The sequence below is a fragment of the Emys orbicularis genome, chromosome 2 (genome assembly GCF_028017835.1).
Source record: "Emys orbicularis isolate rEmyOrb1 chromosome 2, rEmyOrb1.hap1, whole genome shotgun sequence".
Taxonomy (NCBI): domain Eukaryota; kingdom Metazoa; phylum Chordata; order Testudines; family Emydidae; genus Emys; species Emys orbicularis.
Window position 1 is genome coordinate 283,112,842 of NC_088684.1, and position 18,723 is coordinate 283,131,564.

Here is an 18,723-nt window from a genome sequence, read left to right on the forward strand (position 1 = left end):
ATAAACACGTTTTATTTTACTTAGGTTTGCAGAGGCTGGGAGTCTTGGGCCCAGATTCTCCCTTGCTGTAAGGTCCCCAGTGTCCATGGAATTAGACCAGGGATAAAGGGAGCCACTGCTGGGTTGCCCTGCACCACTGTTGTACTAATGTGATACTTCCTTTGAAGAAAGAAAAACAGTCCCTACTACAGCACTGTTGCTATAAACACTGCAAATTAAATTTAACTTAATGCAGTAACACTCCTCACTGAATTACAACAGTTATCCCTAGGAATATGGTTAGCTACTGTGATTCACTGAGAGGCGTTGCTGTGTGGTGTTGTACAGTAAACAAACAGATATCTGTGGGTGTCAGTCTGTTCCCTATGAATAGCTTCCTGACCTCTGGCCAATGAGTCCTTTTAACTCGTTATGGTCTTTTTGATCTGTTTATTCCCAGTATTGGCAAAATAAGCTGTAAAATTTAACGGGAGCCAAGGAAGTAGGAGCTTCCTACTTAATAGCTCAGGCATTCTCCCTTAATCCCCCTGGAGGTATCTTATCGGAATCCACTCCCTTGCCTTCCTGCTTGTTTTTTCAGAGGCCTGCTGTTAAACTAAACCAAACATATTAATTTGGCAAACATCCCTTGCCAACAGTCAGACAAATACATAGAAAGATAGTATTCAAAACTTGTTATAGAGCAGCTCCACGTCCTTTAGAGTGGCACCAGTTGTGATGGGGTCTCCTGGCTCTCAAAGTCCTGGCAGTAGGTCCAGAGGGTGTGTGTGTGTGTGTGTGTCCATGCTATCTAGTCTGGAGAATGAAGAGTAGACCTCCCCGAAAAAGTGCCGATTCAGCCTATAGCTGCAAAACGGCCTATTCTGACTCACAATAACACTTAAGCAAAGAATATTAACTCTATGGTTAAATGAGACCTCTTGCAGTCTATCACAGTGTCTCTATTTTGTGGCTCAAGGCAGGGGAAATGACAAATATTGTCCTAGTGACGTTAATATGTATCCAGAAGTGACACTTAAATAAATTGGCTTTAGTCAGCAATTTTTTCCTCTATTATTTTGCACCTCAGGGTAAAGGATAATCATGTTAGAAGCTGGTCCATTCCATCAGCAGTTCAGCATCCTAATGTCACTGGCCTTGTTATTTTCGGTGTTGGAACTTCTAAGACTGTGATGCAGGAGTGAGAGATGGATGGAAGAGAACCCATGTAGACACTGGATGGGGAAAAAATGTACAAAGTCACTGAAAGAGAGATATATTTGGTGGATTAGCATAAATTGAATAGTGTGATATCTTTGCGCTGAATTTTTATGATGGTGAAAGGCAGTAATTTCTGGCTAAAAACTGCGTTCTCCATCTAGAGTCTCCTCTTTCATCTTGATGATGGGAAAACTATATGAGGGTCAATCGTGAAAAAAATGTACCAGATTTTCTCTTGTGGTCTTACTCGTTCCCAAGGCTGTGTGATGCCTCTTTGAAGTCCTCCTTTGACATTTTGGAGGTGCCTGAATTTTTCCTTCCAGTTTTGTGATGTCATTCTGGCCAGTGACCTTCTTGGGAAGAGCTGGAACAATGTTTCCCAGCAGCCATGTTTTCTTTCTGCAGCTCCAGTAAAGATAGTTTATAAACACTTGGGCCCAGCTCTGCTCTGCTGTCACTCAGCCTGCAGAACTGCCATTGACTTCAAATTCTGTGCATGGAACAGCTGTAGGATTGGGCCTCAAAGAGGTATGAAATTGCTTTTATAAACTGGATGATTTTTTGATTGAAATCTAGCACCTTCAGTGCTTCCTAATATTAGACTTCAAGCTGTGTTCAACCTGTGCTCCAAAATGGAATGAGATCACCTGACTATGCCCAGTCTCCGATGGGAAATAAACCATATGTTAAAATCCATTACATGCATCTCATCCTACCCATTACCATGCACTTCATGAGCAGAGCTCTCCCATAACTGAATTAGTCCTAGCATCAGTCAGTAGTATGTTATATAATTCTAAATAAAAATGTAAATCAGCCTTTGCTGAAGATAAGCAAACAAACCATTCAAATTAGTATTTACTTCAGGTAAAGTGGTTCTCCCTTGTCCAAGGTTGAAGTCACAGTCTGATCCATCTGACTTGCACGTGCAAAAAGAGGTGACTCCTTTATATATAGCATCTGCATTTCCCATGTCCCAGTCATTTTGGAGACTTGCAGTAAATCAGAGATGTCTATCTTTTCATACTTAAATCCCTTTACAGTCTAGGTTATAGAGTGAGTTAAAGGTGAGTAGTCCACAAGATCTCACTATCATCTGCTTTTAAAGTTTTTCATTAAATTTGACTGTTCTTTTTTGTGAAAGGGTGCAAAGGCACTTTTAGAAAATGTATTTGTAAGTGTTCCCTGTAGTGCTCATCACTATAATATCTGAGCAGCTCACAATCATTAATGAATGCATCATCCTAACATCCCTTTCAGGCAGGGAAGTATTATCCTTATTATACAAATAGTGAACTGAAGGACTGAAAATGCTTTGCCCAAGATCACACAAGAAGTCTATGGCAGAGCTAGGAATAGAACGCAGATATCCTGAGTCCCTTCCAGTACCGTAATTGCTTAAACTTAATAATGATAATAATAAGCTATAACCATCCTTCCTCTCCTCACTGTCTGGTGCCATGTGAACAAGGAGTTAATCTCAGCTCAGCTTTCTCCTTCACTGCTCAGGGCAGGGACTACAGTTTGACTGCTTGGAAACCCTTCTCATGTAAGCTTCTGGTGTGACATGCTACCGAAGCAGCACTTGTTGATAAGGTGAATGTTCTCCCTCGTCTATAGATAGGGGAAAGTACATCAGTATTCATGCTGTTAGACCCTTATGGAGAACTTGGTACTGTTGATCTCCAAATACGCCTATCCAGGAGTTCCCTGAAATAATGTAAGTCCTCCTTTCTGATGGAACTCAGGAGCATCGATAAGACAATTAGTTCCCCCCCACCTCCAGAGATCTTATGTATGGAGTCCCACAAAGCTCAGTCCTGATGTATTCAACATCTATATGAAATAGCTGGGGAGACTGAGAGACAACATGGACTGAAGCCTCAGCAGTATACTCTGATATATAGAATCATAGAATTGTAGGACTGGAAGGGACCTTGAGAGGTCATCTAGTCCAGTCCCCTGCACCTAGATCATGCCTAACGGGTGTTTGGAGATTTTTAAGAGCAAGTTAGACAATTTATTCCAGTGCTTAACTACCCTGACAGTTAGGAAATTTTTCCTAATGTCCAACCTATACCGCCTTTGCTGCAATTTAAGCCCATTGCTTCTTGTCCTTGTCCTATCCTCAGAGATTAACAAGAACAATTTACCTTCCTTCTCCTAATAACAACCTTCCTCTGTCCTGAGCCCTGTGGTGTCCCCTCCAGCTCTGTGGAGATGAGATACAGGAGCGGGGGGGGGTAGGAGCAGAGTGAGGGGGACACCCTGACATTAGCACCCCTCCTCCCCTTCTTGCACAGCAAGCAGGAGGCTCCCGGGAGCAGCTCCAAGGCAGAGGGCAGGAGCAGCACATGGCAGTGGGGGAGGGACAGCTGAACTGCCCGGCAATTGCTAGCCTGCTGGGCAGGTGCTGCACAGGGAACTTAGGGGAGCAGAGAGCTGATAGGGGAGCTGCCGACCCACCCTGCTTCCAAGCCCCCACCAGGTAGCTCCAACGGGCTGCTCTTTCTGCAAGCAGTGGACAAAGCAGGCAGATGCCAAACAACATTATCAGGGAGCATTGCGCAACTTTAAACAAGCATGTTCTCTAATTGATCAGCAACGTAACAAGAAACAACGTTAACCAGGATGAGTTTAAGTGAGGAGTTACTGTATAAAACTACAGTCCAGGCCCTGAGGAGTTTATAATCAAAGATGACAAGCAACCTATGGAGGGTGTAGGGAGAGAAATACAATCAGATTTACACAATTGTTATACATACGTATTCATTTTTACATGAATATAAACACTCAGCTATCTCTGACTCCGCCATAACCTATCTTTTCATTTAGGCTTCATGGAAGAAGTGGGTCTTGATGGGAGGTCCTATAGTTTTGACAGAACAGAACTATTTATATTAATTCTAACTGTAGCACTATGTAATGGACTTGACCATTTCCTTTCTACAGAAAAGAAGGATGATCTTATGGTTAAGGAACTTGACTGGGACTTCCCAGCTCTGTCACAGACTCCTTGTGTGTCCTTGAGAAAGTCACTTTCTCTATGTGCATGAGTTCCGCTCCCCCATCTATATAATGAGAATACTTCCTTTAGTTAGACTGTAAGCCAGTGGTGCCCAAACTTTTCCTGTCGCTCCCCCCCCTTACCAGTAATGGAATGTTTCCATGCCCCCCTTGCCTGAGAGCGGAGTCATGGCTGGGCCGCGGCTGGGGTCAGGAGCAGAGCCGCAGCCGGGAGCCGAGAGTGGGGCCTGGCGGCCGAGAGTGGGGGCCGAGGGCCAGTAGTAGAGGCCGGAGCGGAACTGGGGGCAGAGCAGGGATAGGTGGCACTCCCTCCCTGGCCCCCTGCCCTGTGGGGCTGGCCCAGACCCCACTGGAAATTCTTCTGCGCTCCCTAGGGGGGTGTGCCCCACAGTTTGGGGACCACTGCTGTAAGCCCTTCGGGGCAAAGACCATTTTTGTTATCTGTTTGTATAGCACGAAGGGCTTGATCTTTGATCCTGCAGGCACTACCACAATATAAATAAAAACTGTACTTAGTATACTATGTCAACATCTTCAAAGTAGTAACGTTTTTTTAAAGCTATTGCTAATTTTACAGAAATATTACAATGCAATTCATATGACTAAGCTGACTGAAATTACTGCCACATAGCTTTTTGCTCACAAGTATATCTTCTGAAACAGCCAATTAACATGGGAAGCTGATATTCACAGCATATCTGGAGAATACTGCAAATTTAAATTTGGTTATGGCCAAAGACATTAACTGGAAGTGAGGGTCAGAGGCACAGTTCCATAAATTTGAGTTCATCATCACACATAACCACAAAGCTGCAATCACTACAATTTCAGAACACTTGCAAATGGATAATTTCACTGATATCTTACCTAAAAGACAAGTCCATTAAGAATGTAAAATAGCGAAGTGTCAATAATTTTTCGTGTGTCACCTGTGTTAGTTCCCCCCCCCCCCCGAAGGCTCATCTAGCAATATCAAAACAATGATAAAAGATACAGTTTTAAGTGTTTGTTTATAGTACAGGACCTTCCTGTGCTAACGCAGCTACAAAAATTTGGGGGCAAAAAAAAATCAAAGTTTAGACATTTCCTAAGTAACTTATCAATGTATCCTGTTTAAATATTAGTCAGATATGAAAGAAAATTGTTCTGAAATAGTACGCAGAAGCAGCAGTATCTTTTATTCACTTTAACATGAGTAAAAGAAATGGTGGTGATCACACAGCTGAATTAGCTGAGCACCAGGGGGAGAAGCAGAACATTTTAAGTGCATGTTACTGAATGAAAGGAAATGACTGCCCTGAGTTCTTTCATAACAGTACTGCATGCTCACATACATGTCACTCCATCACAGAGGGATAGAAGCCTGTGACTTTTCTTTGGGCAACAGAATAGTACTTCCTTCTTAGAATAGCTGAGGCTAACAGCTTAGTAGATTTCCAAAAAGGATGAGTCATTTATATAAAAAAGAACAGCAGCAACAATTTAGCCTTGCTAGTATAAGTCACAAGTCACTATCAATCTTCATGCTTCAAGGCACAAAAGCATCACAAGCTGGAGTCAGGAAGAAATTTCTCCCATGGTATAGAATTGAATAGTCTGATGCATTTGTGAGGTTCTTATTTCTCCCTCTGAAGCATCCAGCATTGGCTACTGTTTAAGACAGGATACAAGACTAGATGGATCATTTTTCTTGTTCTTTATGTTCCTTGAGGTACACTTTCAAAGTCAAGTAGGAAACTAACTCCCATTTGTGCCTTTGAAAAATCTGTCTGGCTGTGATGTAGATGCAAATGTCACTCTCCAGTTTCTCTCAGTGATAACCCTCTCACATTATTGTATGTTGGTGCAGGAAAACAAGCACAGTGTGAATCAGATAGGTCTATATGCATGTGGTTCATGACACAATGGCTCATTCAATCCAGACTGGTTAAGCAGGTATTAAGAGATAAATTATCAAAATAAACAATGGAAACACAATGTAAATTAATACGTACGCAAGTGAGGTCTAATGAAACAAAATGAAAGACTGTCTTAGCCAGTGAGCATGTTAAGTCAAAGATGCCAAGTCCAAACACCTAACTGAAGAAGGGAAACCTTCCTGCACTGCTGAGTTGGGGCAGAGCACATATTCACAGGGTTTTTAAGATCCAAGTTTAAGCTTAATGTCCCTAAAACTTGGATTGAGGCTGCGAGCATTGGCAAGGATGGAGAGAGGAGGCTGTGTGATACATTGCTCACTAATACCTTGCAGACTCTATTCTGCTTTTTGGATGACATGTAAAATGGTCATTAAAGACTCCCTAGCACAGGGGTGGCCAAACTGTGGCTCGCGAGCCATGTGCGGTGCTTTAACAAATGCGGCTCGTGGAACCCCTGCAGTGCTCCCCCATGCTCCATCTACCAGACTGGGAGGGGGAGCTCGGGATCTCTGCCTTTCAGCGGGCTGGTGGGGCATGGGTTTCTGCCCAGTGGGGAGTGGGGTCTCGGGGCTTCAGCCCTGCGGGGTGCTCCTTCTGAGGCTCAGGGCTTCAGCAGGAGCAGGGCTGAAACCCCGAGTCCTGTCAGGCGCCTCCCGCAGGGCTGAAGCCCCAAGCCCTAGCCCCCGCCAGGTGTGCCCTGGCTCTCGAATTTCTGACGATTGTTGTATGTGGCTTGGAGGGCCAGTAAGTTTGGCCACCTCTGTCCTAGCACTTTTCACTGAAGCTGTGTTAACCTGGGCACCCTAGCTAAAATTCAGCCCAGGTAACTGCATCCTGCCTAACAAACTTCCCCTTCTAGTTTCATCTGGATATGGTATTCTTCTTCACTTCCTATCCTCACCTGCTGGGTGGGGTTGCTGCGCACTGTCAGGCAGATTTCATGTGCCATCCCAGAGAAGGCCACACTTCAGTGGCAATGTGATTTCTCTACTTAATATCGTTTGTAAAGTATGTTGAGTTCTTTCAGCATGAAAAACACTATACAAGATTATCTAGAAACATATAGACATATTTCATCAGACATCCCCTCCAATCTGGTTCCATCCTTCCACTCCACTGAAACTGCTGTCACCAAAGTCTCTAATGATATCTTCCTGAACTCCATCCTCCTCCTTTCTGCTGCTCTTTAAGCTACTTCTCTCTCCCTTCTCCTCAATACCCCATTCTCCCTAGGTTTTCAGGGCAATGTTCTCTTAGACCCCCATTCTCTCTCTGACCACTCTTTTAGTGTCTCTTTTAATGTCTCCCCTCCTCCCTCACTCACCCCCTCACCACAGATGTCCAACACAGCTCTGTTGTTGGTGCTCACATGATCTTCATCTACACCCTATCGCTGGACAACTTTATCTAGAGACACAGATTAAACTATCATCTCTATGCTGAGGACTCCATACTTCTCCACCCCTGATCTCAGAGCCAAATCCCACACCTTGGCACCTCTGGATTTCTGATTGGATGATTCACTGACCACTCAAGCATATACAGCCAAGACAAAGTTAATCAATCTGTTCTCCTAAACTAATATCATTTCCCCCATTCTCCATCACTGCTAACACTACTCAACATCCTCCTCTTCATCTTCATCTTCAATCCTGCCTCTCGGTCCTCTCTCACATCCAAATCTTGTGGCTTTCTTTCCTCTATTTCTTACTGAAAATCTGATTCTTCCATTCTGTCCCAAAAGCTAGGGCACTTGTCTGGACTTTGGTCTTGAAGACTACAAAGTACTCTTCTGTGGCCTCCTGGATACACATACCACTCCTCTAAAACCTATCCCAAACACTGCTGCTAAAATGATCCCTCTCACCATCCATCTGACCATGAGTTCAAAGGAATTTGTGGTGCCCAGCACCTCTGAAAATTCAGTCCACTTGATTCAACTTCTGATTATGGATTTACATGCTTAACTATAGGCACTCAGGTTTGAAAATATTGTCTTATTCCCAGACTAGAAATGGGCTCAAACTAATATCCTGATTTTGGACACTGCTGAATTTAGGGAACATTTTGATCTGAAATTTGTGCCTTGAGCCCATCTCCTATTAAATACTCCCGTATTGCCCTCCCCCTCTTCCCATTCAAAGGGGCTAGGATGTTTATGGAACATTTGGGTTTTGTTATCCTTCTCTTTCAGAGAGTTATTTGACCTTAATTATGCTTCTATACTGAAAAAAATGAAGACAGATTAACAGAAAAGGAATCTCCTTCCACTCTCCTTGATGGGGAGAATAAATGTAATTAGAGAGAATACACTAGCTAGAAGTCTGTACTTATTTCCTGCCCTTCCAGTGAATCTCAATAAGAGGCTCTTTGATAAACTTAATTGGATGATTTCCTCATTCCGGTGGAACAAAAGAGCTCATAGAATCAGAAGAGCTGGCTTGATTAGACCAGAAGATAATGGAGGGTTTGCATTCCCATGCAGCATGTGGTTATGCTCTGCACTATTACTCTCCTTGATTCTGCATGAGTGACAGCAAGGAGATGATAAAGCATCCTACAGAATCAGAGAGATGTCACTTTCCTAAAATAAAATAGGATATGACCAAGTTGGCTGACCCGGTAGCCTAGTGAGAGTGCTCTATGCTTCCATGTGAATGACTTGGGTTACGTTTCTGATCTCAGTTCCCAGAGCCAGCAGGGGTTGGAAGTACTTTAGAGGCTGAGGCCATGCTACACTACAGGTGCTAGTGCGGCAAACCTATAGCACTGCAGCTGTACCACTGTACACACTTCCTACAGTGAAGGAAGAGGTTTTTCGATGGCTGTAGTTGATCTACCTCTTCAAGCAGCAGTAGCGAGGTCGATGGAAAAATTCTTTTATCGACCAAGCCATAGCTACACTGGGGGTTAGGTCGGCTTAACTATGGAGCTCACGGGTGTGAATTTTTGGCACTCCTGGGTGATGTAGCTAGGTCAATCTAAATGTTAAGCGTAAACCAGGCCTGGGTATTCAGCACTCACGGAAAAAGAAGTGCCCACTGTTAATACAGAGCCCTTGGGGGCACTCCTTAATGGAGTCTCATCCGTTCTTCTTCAGCTTACATGATGGGGACTGCAGCACAGGGTATCAATGGGGTGAGAGAAAAATGAGTAAATCCCCTAGCTTCAAAAAGAGATGGACAGGAGAGACAATAAGTGGCAGGCACATTAATTATTAATGACCCTCTATGCCCAGCACACAGAGGGTTGGAGAATGGAAAATCCCCCAGGGAAGGACAGGAAGGGACAAAACATTAGAAATTTCTTTTTAAATGAGATACATTCCCTAGCATGGGAGACCATCACCGGAAAGAGCTGGAGGAGAGAGGATCCTGGACTCCCTGAAGGACACTAAGACCCAAAGCGCTCTCAGGAGGGGTAAGAAAACTGAGGGAGGGTCTTGCATGCAGGGATGGGTGGAAGTACCCACCTGGGTGATGCTCTGGGAAAGGCTTGCTTAAGCTATTAGGGACACTCGAGGGATCAGCACTAGAACTTGGGGCCTAGGGCAGCTGGACTGTGGGATCCCACATCCCAATAAGGGGGTACAAGAGAAAGGTTCTGTTCCCCAGGAGTGTGCCAGAGAGGTCAGGTGAAGACAGTGTCAGGATACTGCCTACACCCACTGGGCTTAAAAGAAACTGGGATCCAAGGGTTGGGTCCAATACAGCAGACTTATGTCTGACCACAGGGGAAGCTTGTCAAGGGCTGTGACTGCTTCGCGCTTCCTACCAGCATCACATCACTCTTGCCTGCATTCGGTTTCAGTTAACTACTCCTCTCTAGGAGATGGTGTTCATAGATTCTAAGGCCAGAAGGGACCACTGTGATCACCTAGTCTGACCCCTGTTTAACACAGGCCAGAGAACTTCCCTGAATTAATTCCTGTTTGAACTAGAGAATATTTTTTAGAAAAAACACTCAGGCTTGATGTTTAAAATTGTAAGTGATGGAGAATCCACTACAGCCCTTGATAAGTTATTCCAATGCTTAATATAACAATCACTGTTAACATTTTGCATCTTATTTCTAGTCTGAATTTGTCTAGCTTTAACTTCCAGCCATTGGATCTTGTTATACTTTTGTCTGTTAGGCTGGATTGCTCTTGATTATCAAATTTCGGTTCCCCATTTAGGTACCTATTAGGGTGACCAGATGTCCCGGTTTTATAGGGACAGTCCTGATTTTTGGGTCTTTTTCTTGTATAGGCTCCTATTACCCCCCACCCGCATCCCAATTTTTCACATTTGCTGTCTGGTCACCCTAGTACCTATAGACTGTGGTCAAGTCATCACTTTGGCCTGGTCTACACTACGACTTTAATTCGGATTTAGCAGCGTTAAATCGAATTAACCCTGCACCCGTCCACACAACGGAGCCATTTATTTCGAAATAAAGGGCTCTTAAAATCGATTTCTGTACTCCACCCCGACGAGCGGAGTAGCGCCAAAATCGATATTGTCATTTCAAATTAGGGTTAGTGTGGCTGCAATTCGATGGTATTGGCCTCCAGGAGCTGTCCCAGAGTGCACCATTGTGACCGCTCTGGACAGCAATCTGAACTCGCATGCACTGGCCAGGTAGACAGGAAAAGCCCCACGAACATTTGAATTTCATTTCCTGTTTGCCCAGCGTGGAGAGCACAGGTGACCACAGATAGCTAAGCTCATCAGCACAGGTAACCATGCAGGCTGATAATCGAAAAAGAGCACCAGCATGGACCGTACGGGAGGTACTGGATCTGATCGCTATATGGGGAGAGGATTCAGTGCTAGCAGAACTTCGTTCGAAAAGACGAAATGCCAAAACTTTTGAAAAAATCTCCAAGGGAATGATGGAGAGAGGCCACAATAGGGACTCAGATTAGTGCCGCGTGAAAGTCAAGGAGCTCAGACAAGCCTATCAAAAAACAAAGGAGGCAAACGGTCGCTCCGGGTCAGAGCTGCGGACATGCCACTTCTACGCCGAGCTGCATGCAATTCTAGGGGGGGCCGCCACCACTACCCCACCTGTGACCGTGGATTCCGGGTCGGGGATAATCTCATCAGCTACACCTGAGGATTCTGCGGATGGGGAAGAGGAGGAGGAGGAGGAGGACGAGCTTGCGGAGAGCACCCAGCACTCCGTTCTCCCCAACAGCCAGGATCTTTTTCTCAGCCTGACTGAAGTACCCTCCCAACCCTCCCAAGCCAGTATCCAAGACCATGACCCCATGGAAGGGACCTCAGGTGAGTTTACCTTTTAAAATATAAAACTTGTTTTAAAAGCAAGCGTTTTTTAATGATTACTTTGCCCTGAGGACTTGGGATGCATTCGTGGCCAGTACAGCTACTGGAAAAGTCTGTTAACGTGTCTGGGGATGGAGCGGAAATCCTCCAGGGACATCTCCATGAAGCTCTCCTGGAGGTACTCCAAAAGCCTTGCCACAAGGTTTCTGGGCAGTGCAGCCTTATTCCGTCCTCCATGGTAGGACACTTGACCACGCCATGCTTGCAGCAAGTAATCTGGTATCATTGCCTGACAAAGCCTGGCAGCGTATGGTCCCGGTGTTTGCTGGCATTCAAGCAACATCCGTTCTTTATCTTGCTGTGTAATCCTCAGGAGAGTGATATCGCTCATGGTAACCTGGTTGAAATACGGGAACTTAATTAAGGGGACAGAGGTGGCCGTTCCTACTGAGCTGTTTGCCTGTGGCTGAAAAGAAATCCTTCCCTGCAGTTAGCCAAGCACAGGGTGGGGGGAATTGGCCCTGAGCTTTTCGCGTTTGGCTAGCAGGGATCTTCCCTGTTACCAGCCACGCGGTGGGGGGAGGGGTGCAGCGATCATCCCAGATAATTCATGGCGGGAGGGGGGGCGGGGGGTTAGTTTGGTTTCTGCAGGGATCTTCCCTGATACCTGCCACGCGGTGGGGGGAGGGATAAAGCGATCATCCCAGAGAATTGGATGGGGGGGGGTTAGTTTGTTTTCTGCTGCTGAAGGTTAACAGGAAAACCGCAGCAGTCAACGGGCTTTGCTTGGTATGTGGGAAAGGAGGGCGCAGAAGCCGAAAGACAATGGCTTACCATGGCTGCATGCAAACTGAATTCTGTTGCCCGGACCTGCGTCTGTGATCTCTAACACCAAAGCCACAGGCACTCAATATTAAGATGGAAAATGCGACCTTGTACTGAAATCACATGTGGTATGTAATGTGAATAGTGTTTTTCACCGTGAAAGAGTATAAGCATTGTTCTGTAAAATGTATAATTTTAAAAACTTCTCTCCTTTTTTTCAACCCTCCCTCCAGCAGCTGCAAATTTTTCAAGCCTCCCTCCTCCGTCCCGAAGGCTATCTCAGATAAGGCGGCGTAGAAAGAGGACGCGAGACGACATGTTCACTGAAATAATGGAATGCACCCACAATGAAAGAGCTCATTTGAATGAGTGGAAGGACACAGTATCTAAATTTAGGAAAGATGCCAGTGAACGTGAGGTCATGAGGGACGCTCGAGATGAGAGGTGGCAGGCTGCAACGCTGGGGCTGCTGCGTGATCAAACGGACATGCTCTGGCGTCTGGTGGAGCTTCAGGAACGGCAGCAGGATGACAGACTGCCGCTGCAGCCGCTGTATAATCTCCTTCCCCCCTCACCATGTTCCACAGCCTCCTCATCCAGACGTGTAAGAACGCGGGGGGGGAGGCTCCGTGCACCCTCCCACTCCGCCCCAGTGGACAGCCCAACCAAAAGGCTGTCATTATATTGAATTTTTTCAGAGGCCTTTTACTTCCCTCCTATCCTCCTCCCAAACCTCACCCAGATTACCTTGTTGGTTCTCTCCCTATGTTTATAATCACTTAATAAAGAATACATGATTTTAAAATGATAGTGACTTTATTTCCTTTGAAAGCAAGCTGGGGGAACGGGGAGGGTGGGTTCCTTACAGAGAATGAGTCAATAAAGGGGGCGGGTGCCAGTCATGAAACTGGTTTTCAAAGCTTCTCTGATGCACAGCGCTTCCTGGTGTGCTCTTCTAATCGCCCTGGTGTCTGGCTGCGCGTAATCAGCAGCTAGGCGATTTGCCTCAGCCTCCCACCCTGCCATAAAGGTCTCCCCTTTACTTTCACAGAGATTGTGGAGCACACAGCAAGCAGAAATAACAATGGGGAGATTGCTTTGGCTGAGGTCTGAGCGAGTCAGTAGCGATCGCCAGCGACCTTTTAAACGGCCAAATGCACATTCTACCACCATTCTGCACTTGCTCAGCCTGTAGTTGAACAGCTCCTGACTCCTGTCCAGGCTGCCTGTGTATGGCTACATGAGCCATGGCATTAAGGGGTAGGCTGGGTCCCCAAGAATAACTATTGGCATTTCAACATCCCCAACGGTTATTTTCTGGTCCGGGAAGTAAGTCCCTTGCTGCAGCCCTTTAAACAGAGTAGTGTTCCTGAAGACGCGAGCATCATGAACCCTTCCCGGCCAGCCCACGTTGATGTTGGTGAAACGTCCCTTGTGATCCACAAGTGCTTGCAGCACCACTGAAAGGTACCCCTTGCGGTTTATGTACTGGGTACCCTGGTGCTCCGGTGCCAAGATAGGGATGTGGGTTCCATCTATCGCCCCACCACAGTTAGGGAATCCCATTGCAGCAAAGCCATCCACAGCACCTCAGTGATTGCTTTGGCTACTTGCATCACAGCAGCCCCCACAGTAGATTTGCCCACTCCAAATTGATTCCCGACTGACCGGTAGCTGTCTGGCGTTGCAAGCTTCCACAGGGCTATTGCCACTCGCTTCTCAACTGTGAGGGCTGCTCTCATCTTGGTATTCTGGCGCTTCAGGGCAGGGGAAAGCAAGTCACAAAGTTCCAAGAAAGTGCCCTTACGCATGCAAAAGTTTTGCAGCCACTGGGAATCGTCCCACACCTGCAACACTATGCGGTCCACCAGTCTGTGCTTGTTTCCCGGGCCCAGAGTTGGCGTTCCACGGCTATAACCTGCCCCATTAACAGCATGATCTCCAAAGCACGGTTCGATAGAATTCCATGTCCATATCCTCATCACTCTCGCCGCCGCGCTGCCGTAGCCTGCTCCTCGCCGCCTGGTTTTGCAGGTTCTGGTTCAGCATAAACTGCACGATAAGGTGCAAGGTATTTACAATGTTCATGACTGCTGTCTTGAGCTGAGCGGGCTCCATGCTTGCCGTGGTATGGCGTCTGCACTGTTCACCCAGGAAAAAGGCGCGAAATGGTTGTCTGCCGTTGCTTCCTGGAGAGGGGGGAGGATATACCCAGAACCACCCGCAACAATGTTTTTGGCCCCATCAGGCATTGGGATCTCAACCCAGAATTCCAATGGGCGGAGGAGACTGCGGGAACTATGGGATAGCTATGGGATAGCTACCCACAGTGCAACGCTCCAGAAATCGACGCTAGCCCCGGTACATGGACGCACACCGCCGAATTAATGTGCTTAGTGTGGCTGCATACATTCGACTTTATACAATCTGTTTTCCAAATTCGAATTATATAAATTCGGATTAATCCCGTAGTGTAGACATACCCTTCTCTTTTGTTAAACTGAACAGATGGAGCTCCTTGAGTCTTTCACTATAAGGAATGTTTTCCAATCAGTCTCACGGCTCCTCTCTGAACTCTCTCCAATTTATTAACATCTTTCCTGAACTGTGGATACCAGCACTGGACTCAGTATTGAAGCAGCAGTTGCACCAGTGCCAAATACAGAAGTATTGTAACCTCCCTATTCCTCATCCAGATTGCCCTGTTTGTATACCCAAGGATAACATTAGCCCTTTGACCACAGTGTAGCACTGGGAGCTAATGTTCAACTGACTATCCACCATGACTCCCAAGTCCTTTTCAGAGCCACTGCTTGCAAGTATGGAGTCCCCCATACTGTAAGAATGGCCAACAGTCTTTGTTCTGAGATGGATGACCTTATATTTGGACATATTAAAATGCCTATTGTTTGCTTATACCCAGCTTTCTAAGCAATTCAGATCGCTCTGTATCAGTGACCTGTCCTCTTCGTTATTTACCACTCCCCCAAACTATGTGTCATTTGCAAATTTTATCAGCAATGATTTTATGTTTTCTTCCAGGTCATTAATAAAAATACTAAATAGCACAATGCTAAGAACCGATCCCTGTGGGACCCCACTGGAAACAAACCTGCTTGATGATGATTCCCCATTTACAATTATATTCTGAAACCTATCAGTTAGCCAGTTTTTAATCAGTTCAATGTGTGAAGCATTAATTTTGTATCATTCTAGTTTCATAATCAAAATATTCTGTGGTACCAAGTCAAATGCCTTGTGGAAGTCTAAGAATATTACCTGAACACACACAGCTTTTTCATCCGCCCTTGTAATCTGGTAAAAAATATCAGGTTAGTTTGACAAGATCTACTTTACAATAGACCATGCTGATTGGCATTAATTATATTACCCTCCTTTAATTTTTTATTAATTGAGTCCAGTATCAGCCGTTCCATTATTTTGCCTGGGATCAATGTCAGGCTAATAGGGCTATAATTACCCACGTTATCTTGGTTACCCTTTTAAAATACTGGCACATTAGCTTTCTTGCACTCATCTGGAACTTCCCCAGTGTTCTAAGACTTGGCAAATATCATCATTAATGGTCCAGCAAGCTCCTTGGTCAGCTCTTTTAAAACTCTTGGATGGAAATTATCCAGACTTTAAGATTTAAAAATATACAGCTTTAGTAACTGCTGTTTAATATCCTCCTTAGTTACAATTGGAATGGAAAGTACTTCATCATCATTTTCCTAAATATAGAACAAATATTTATTGAACATTTCTGCCTTTTCTGCATTATTATAGACAGTTCTACCATTTCCATCTAGTAATGGACCAATACCATTGTTAGGATTCCTTTTGCTCTTAATATACTCAAATCCTCTCTTCTTATCCATAACTCTGCTGGCCATTAATTTTTTCTTGTGTCCTCTTTTGCCTCCCATATTAATTTTCTACAATTCCTAGCTTCTGAGTTATATTCATTACTAAGGATATGATTTAATCATGACAGTCATGAATTCTGTGACTTTACTGGACCTCCGTGACTTTTCCGGTTTCAGCTGTCAGCGGCTGGGGCTGTGTGCTCTCCCCCCCCCCTCAGCTGTGTGCCCCTGCCCCGCAGCTGAGGCTAGAGCCGGTCTGTGCACCACTCTCCCCCTGCCCTGGAGTGAAGTCTGTGCATCCCAACTAGGGTGACCAGATGACAGAGGTCAAATATCGGGACGCGAGGGGGCGGGGGGGAACGGAGCAAAAAAACCAAAAAAAACTGCTGGAGCACAGGAAAAACTGAGAACCCACCGGCAGCTCCACACCCCGCCCCCCACCAGCTTGCCTCCGCTCCGTCTCCACCTCCCCCCTCGGGGAGGGAGGGGGGCAGCATGCAGAGCCCCCCCCGCCCCCCGCCAGAGGGACCTGCCAGGGGGCCAGGTGAGTCCCAGGCAGTGCTAGCCTTACCTGGAGCGGCTCCCAGGGAGCATCCAGCAGGCAGGTCCTGTCCCTCTGGCTCCTAAGGTCACTCAGGTCGGGTCGGGGGGCAGGGACAGGGGCGGGGGGCTCGCTGCCGGTGCCTACAAGCCCCCCCGCCCCTGCAGCACACAGTGGAGACCTCCTCGCCGTCTCTGTGCGTGCCTGGGGAGTGGGGCTGCAGCACTCTGCAGGCTCCTGCCGGCCGGTGGGCAGGCAGACAGGCGCTGGGAGTTCAGCTGAGCTGCCTCAGGGCCCAGGAAGTGCCAGCTTGCGTCCTCCACCAGACGGTCCCCCGATATCGGGACAAAGTGCGTCCCGACCAATGTAAGGTTGGGACGCGGGACAAGTCCCCTAAAATCGGGACTGTCCCGATAAAATCGGGACGTCTGGTCACCCTAATCCCAACTCCCTCCCTGCAGCTTCAGCCGCGGCTGCACGCCCCTGCCCTGCAGCTGGTGCTGGAGCCGAGACTGTGCGCCCCTCCCCACCCTTGTGGCTTCAGCCGGGACTGTGCACCCCTACCCCGTGGCTGCCATACCCTCCCCCGCATCTGTGGCTGGGCCAGAGCCAGGGCTGTGCCCCGCCTAGCGTGACCAGATGTCCCGATTTTATAGGGACAGTCCTGATTTTTGGGTCTTTATCTTATATAGACTCCTATTACCCCCCACCCCCATCCCAATTTTTCACATTTGCTGTCTGGTCACCCTAGCCCTGCCCCATGGCTGCGGCCGGGGCTGCCTACCCCCACCTCCCGGGTCTGTGGCCAGAGCTGGAGCCGAGGCTATTCCCCGCCTTCACCCCCACAAAGGCGGTGGGGCTCAGGTTGTCAGTCCAACCCTATGGGGCTCCAGCTGTCATTCCTCCCCCCGCCCCAGCCCTGCCCCCCTGTTATTTTTACTGAAGTCATAGACAGGTCACGGGCTCCCATGAATTTTGTTTGTTGCTCGTGACCTGTCCGTGACTTTTACTAAAAATAACCGTGACACAATCTTAACCTTATTAATTGCTATAACTTCTCCTTTCTTCTATTTGTTTTACAGGTATTTTTAAAATTTTTAAAGCTGCTTTCACTTCCCCTCTAAGCCAAGTCTTTTGTATTGTTTTATTTTTTAACCAGCAGGGCCCCCTTACTTCATTGTGGCTTTTTGGACATCTAGTAACATTTCTTAAACCATTCCAAATTCTCATTCACAATTTTCTGTTTAAATTCTCTCTCAACTGATTTGGCTCATAGTTGTTTTCAGTTGTGTGAAATTGGCCCTTTTAAAGATCTAAGAATATACATCTTACTGGTTTGGACTTTATTCTGTTTGCACAATACAAATGTAATCAAGTCTTTATGATCCCTTGTACCTAAGGTATCACTATTTTTTAGTTCTGTGGTCAATTCCTCTTTATCTGTCAAGATAAGGTCTAACATAGAAGCCCCCTTTGCTGGATGCAATACTTTGTGAGTTAAGGAATTGTCTTCTAAAGCTTTTTGAAATTATAAGGATATTTTAGTACTGTAAGCATGAGAGGATATGTTGCTCAGATTGAAGTCCCTCATGATAATGCATTTTTTTTTCTCCCCTACACATTACAGATATGGCTTAACAAGCCGATCATTCTGTTCTCTAGTGTGATTTGGTGGTCTGTAGCAGATGGCAACTGGTATCCCATCTTGTACTTTATCTGTCAGAATATTAATCCATATGAATTCAAGATCATTTGCTTCCAATTTTCCAGTGGAAACAGGAAACGCTATATTGGACAGAATGTCACTCCCCATCCCCTTTTGCCCATTCGATCCTTCCTAAATAGACCATAACCATTATCTCACATTCCAATTGTGTGAATCTTTCCACCAGATTTCAGTAATGCCAACTAGGTCACGTTTATGCTCATAAATGAGCAATTCCAATTCTAACAATAGTGGTTACATCTTATGTAAAGTCAGCTTAACTTCAGTACCCAAAAAGATAATGGAGCAAATAATTTGCAAACACCTAGAAGATAATAAGGTAATAAGTAAAAGTCAGCATGGATTT

At 46.0% G+C, this 18,723-nt stretch overlaps 1 protein-coding gene across 6 annotated transcripts in view; it reads left to right on the forward strand.

Moving 5' to 3' along the window:
• Positions 1-18,723, forward strand: part of PRKAG2 (protein kinase AMP-activated non-catalytic subunit gamma 2) — a 395,505-nt gene that overhangs the window by 116,016 nt on the left and 260,766 nt on the right. The gene's annotated exons all lie outside the window — the stretch shown is intronic.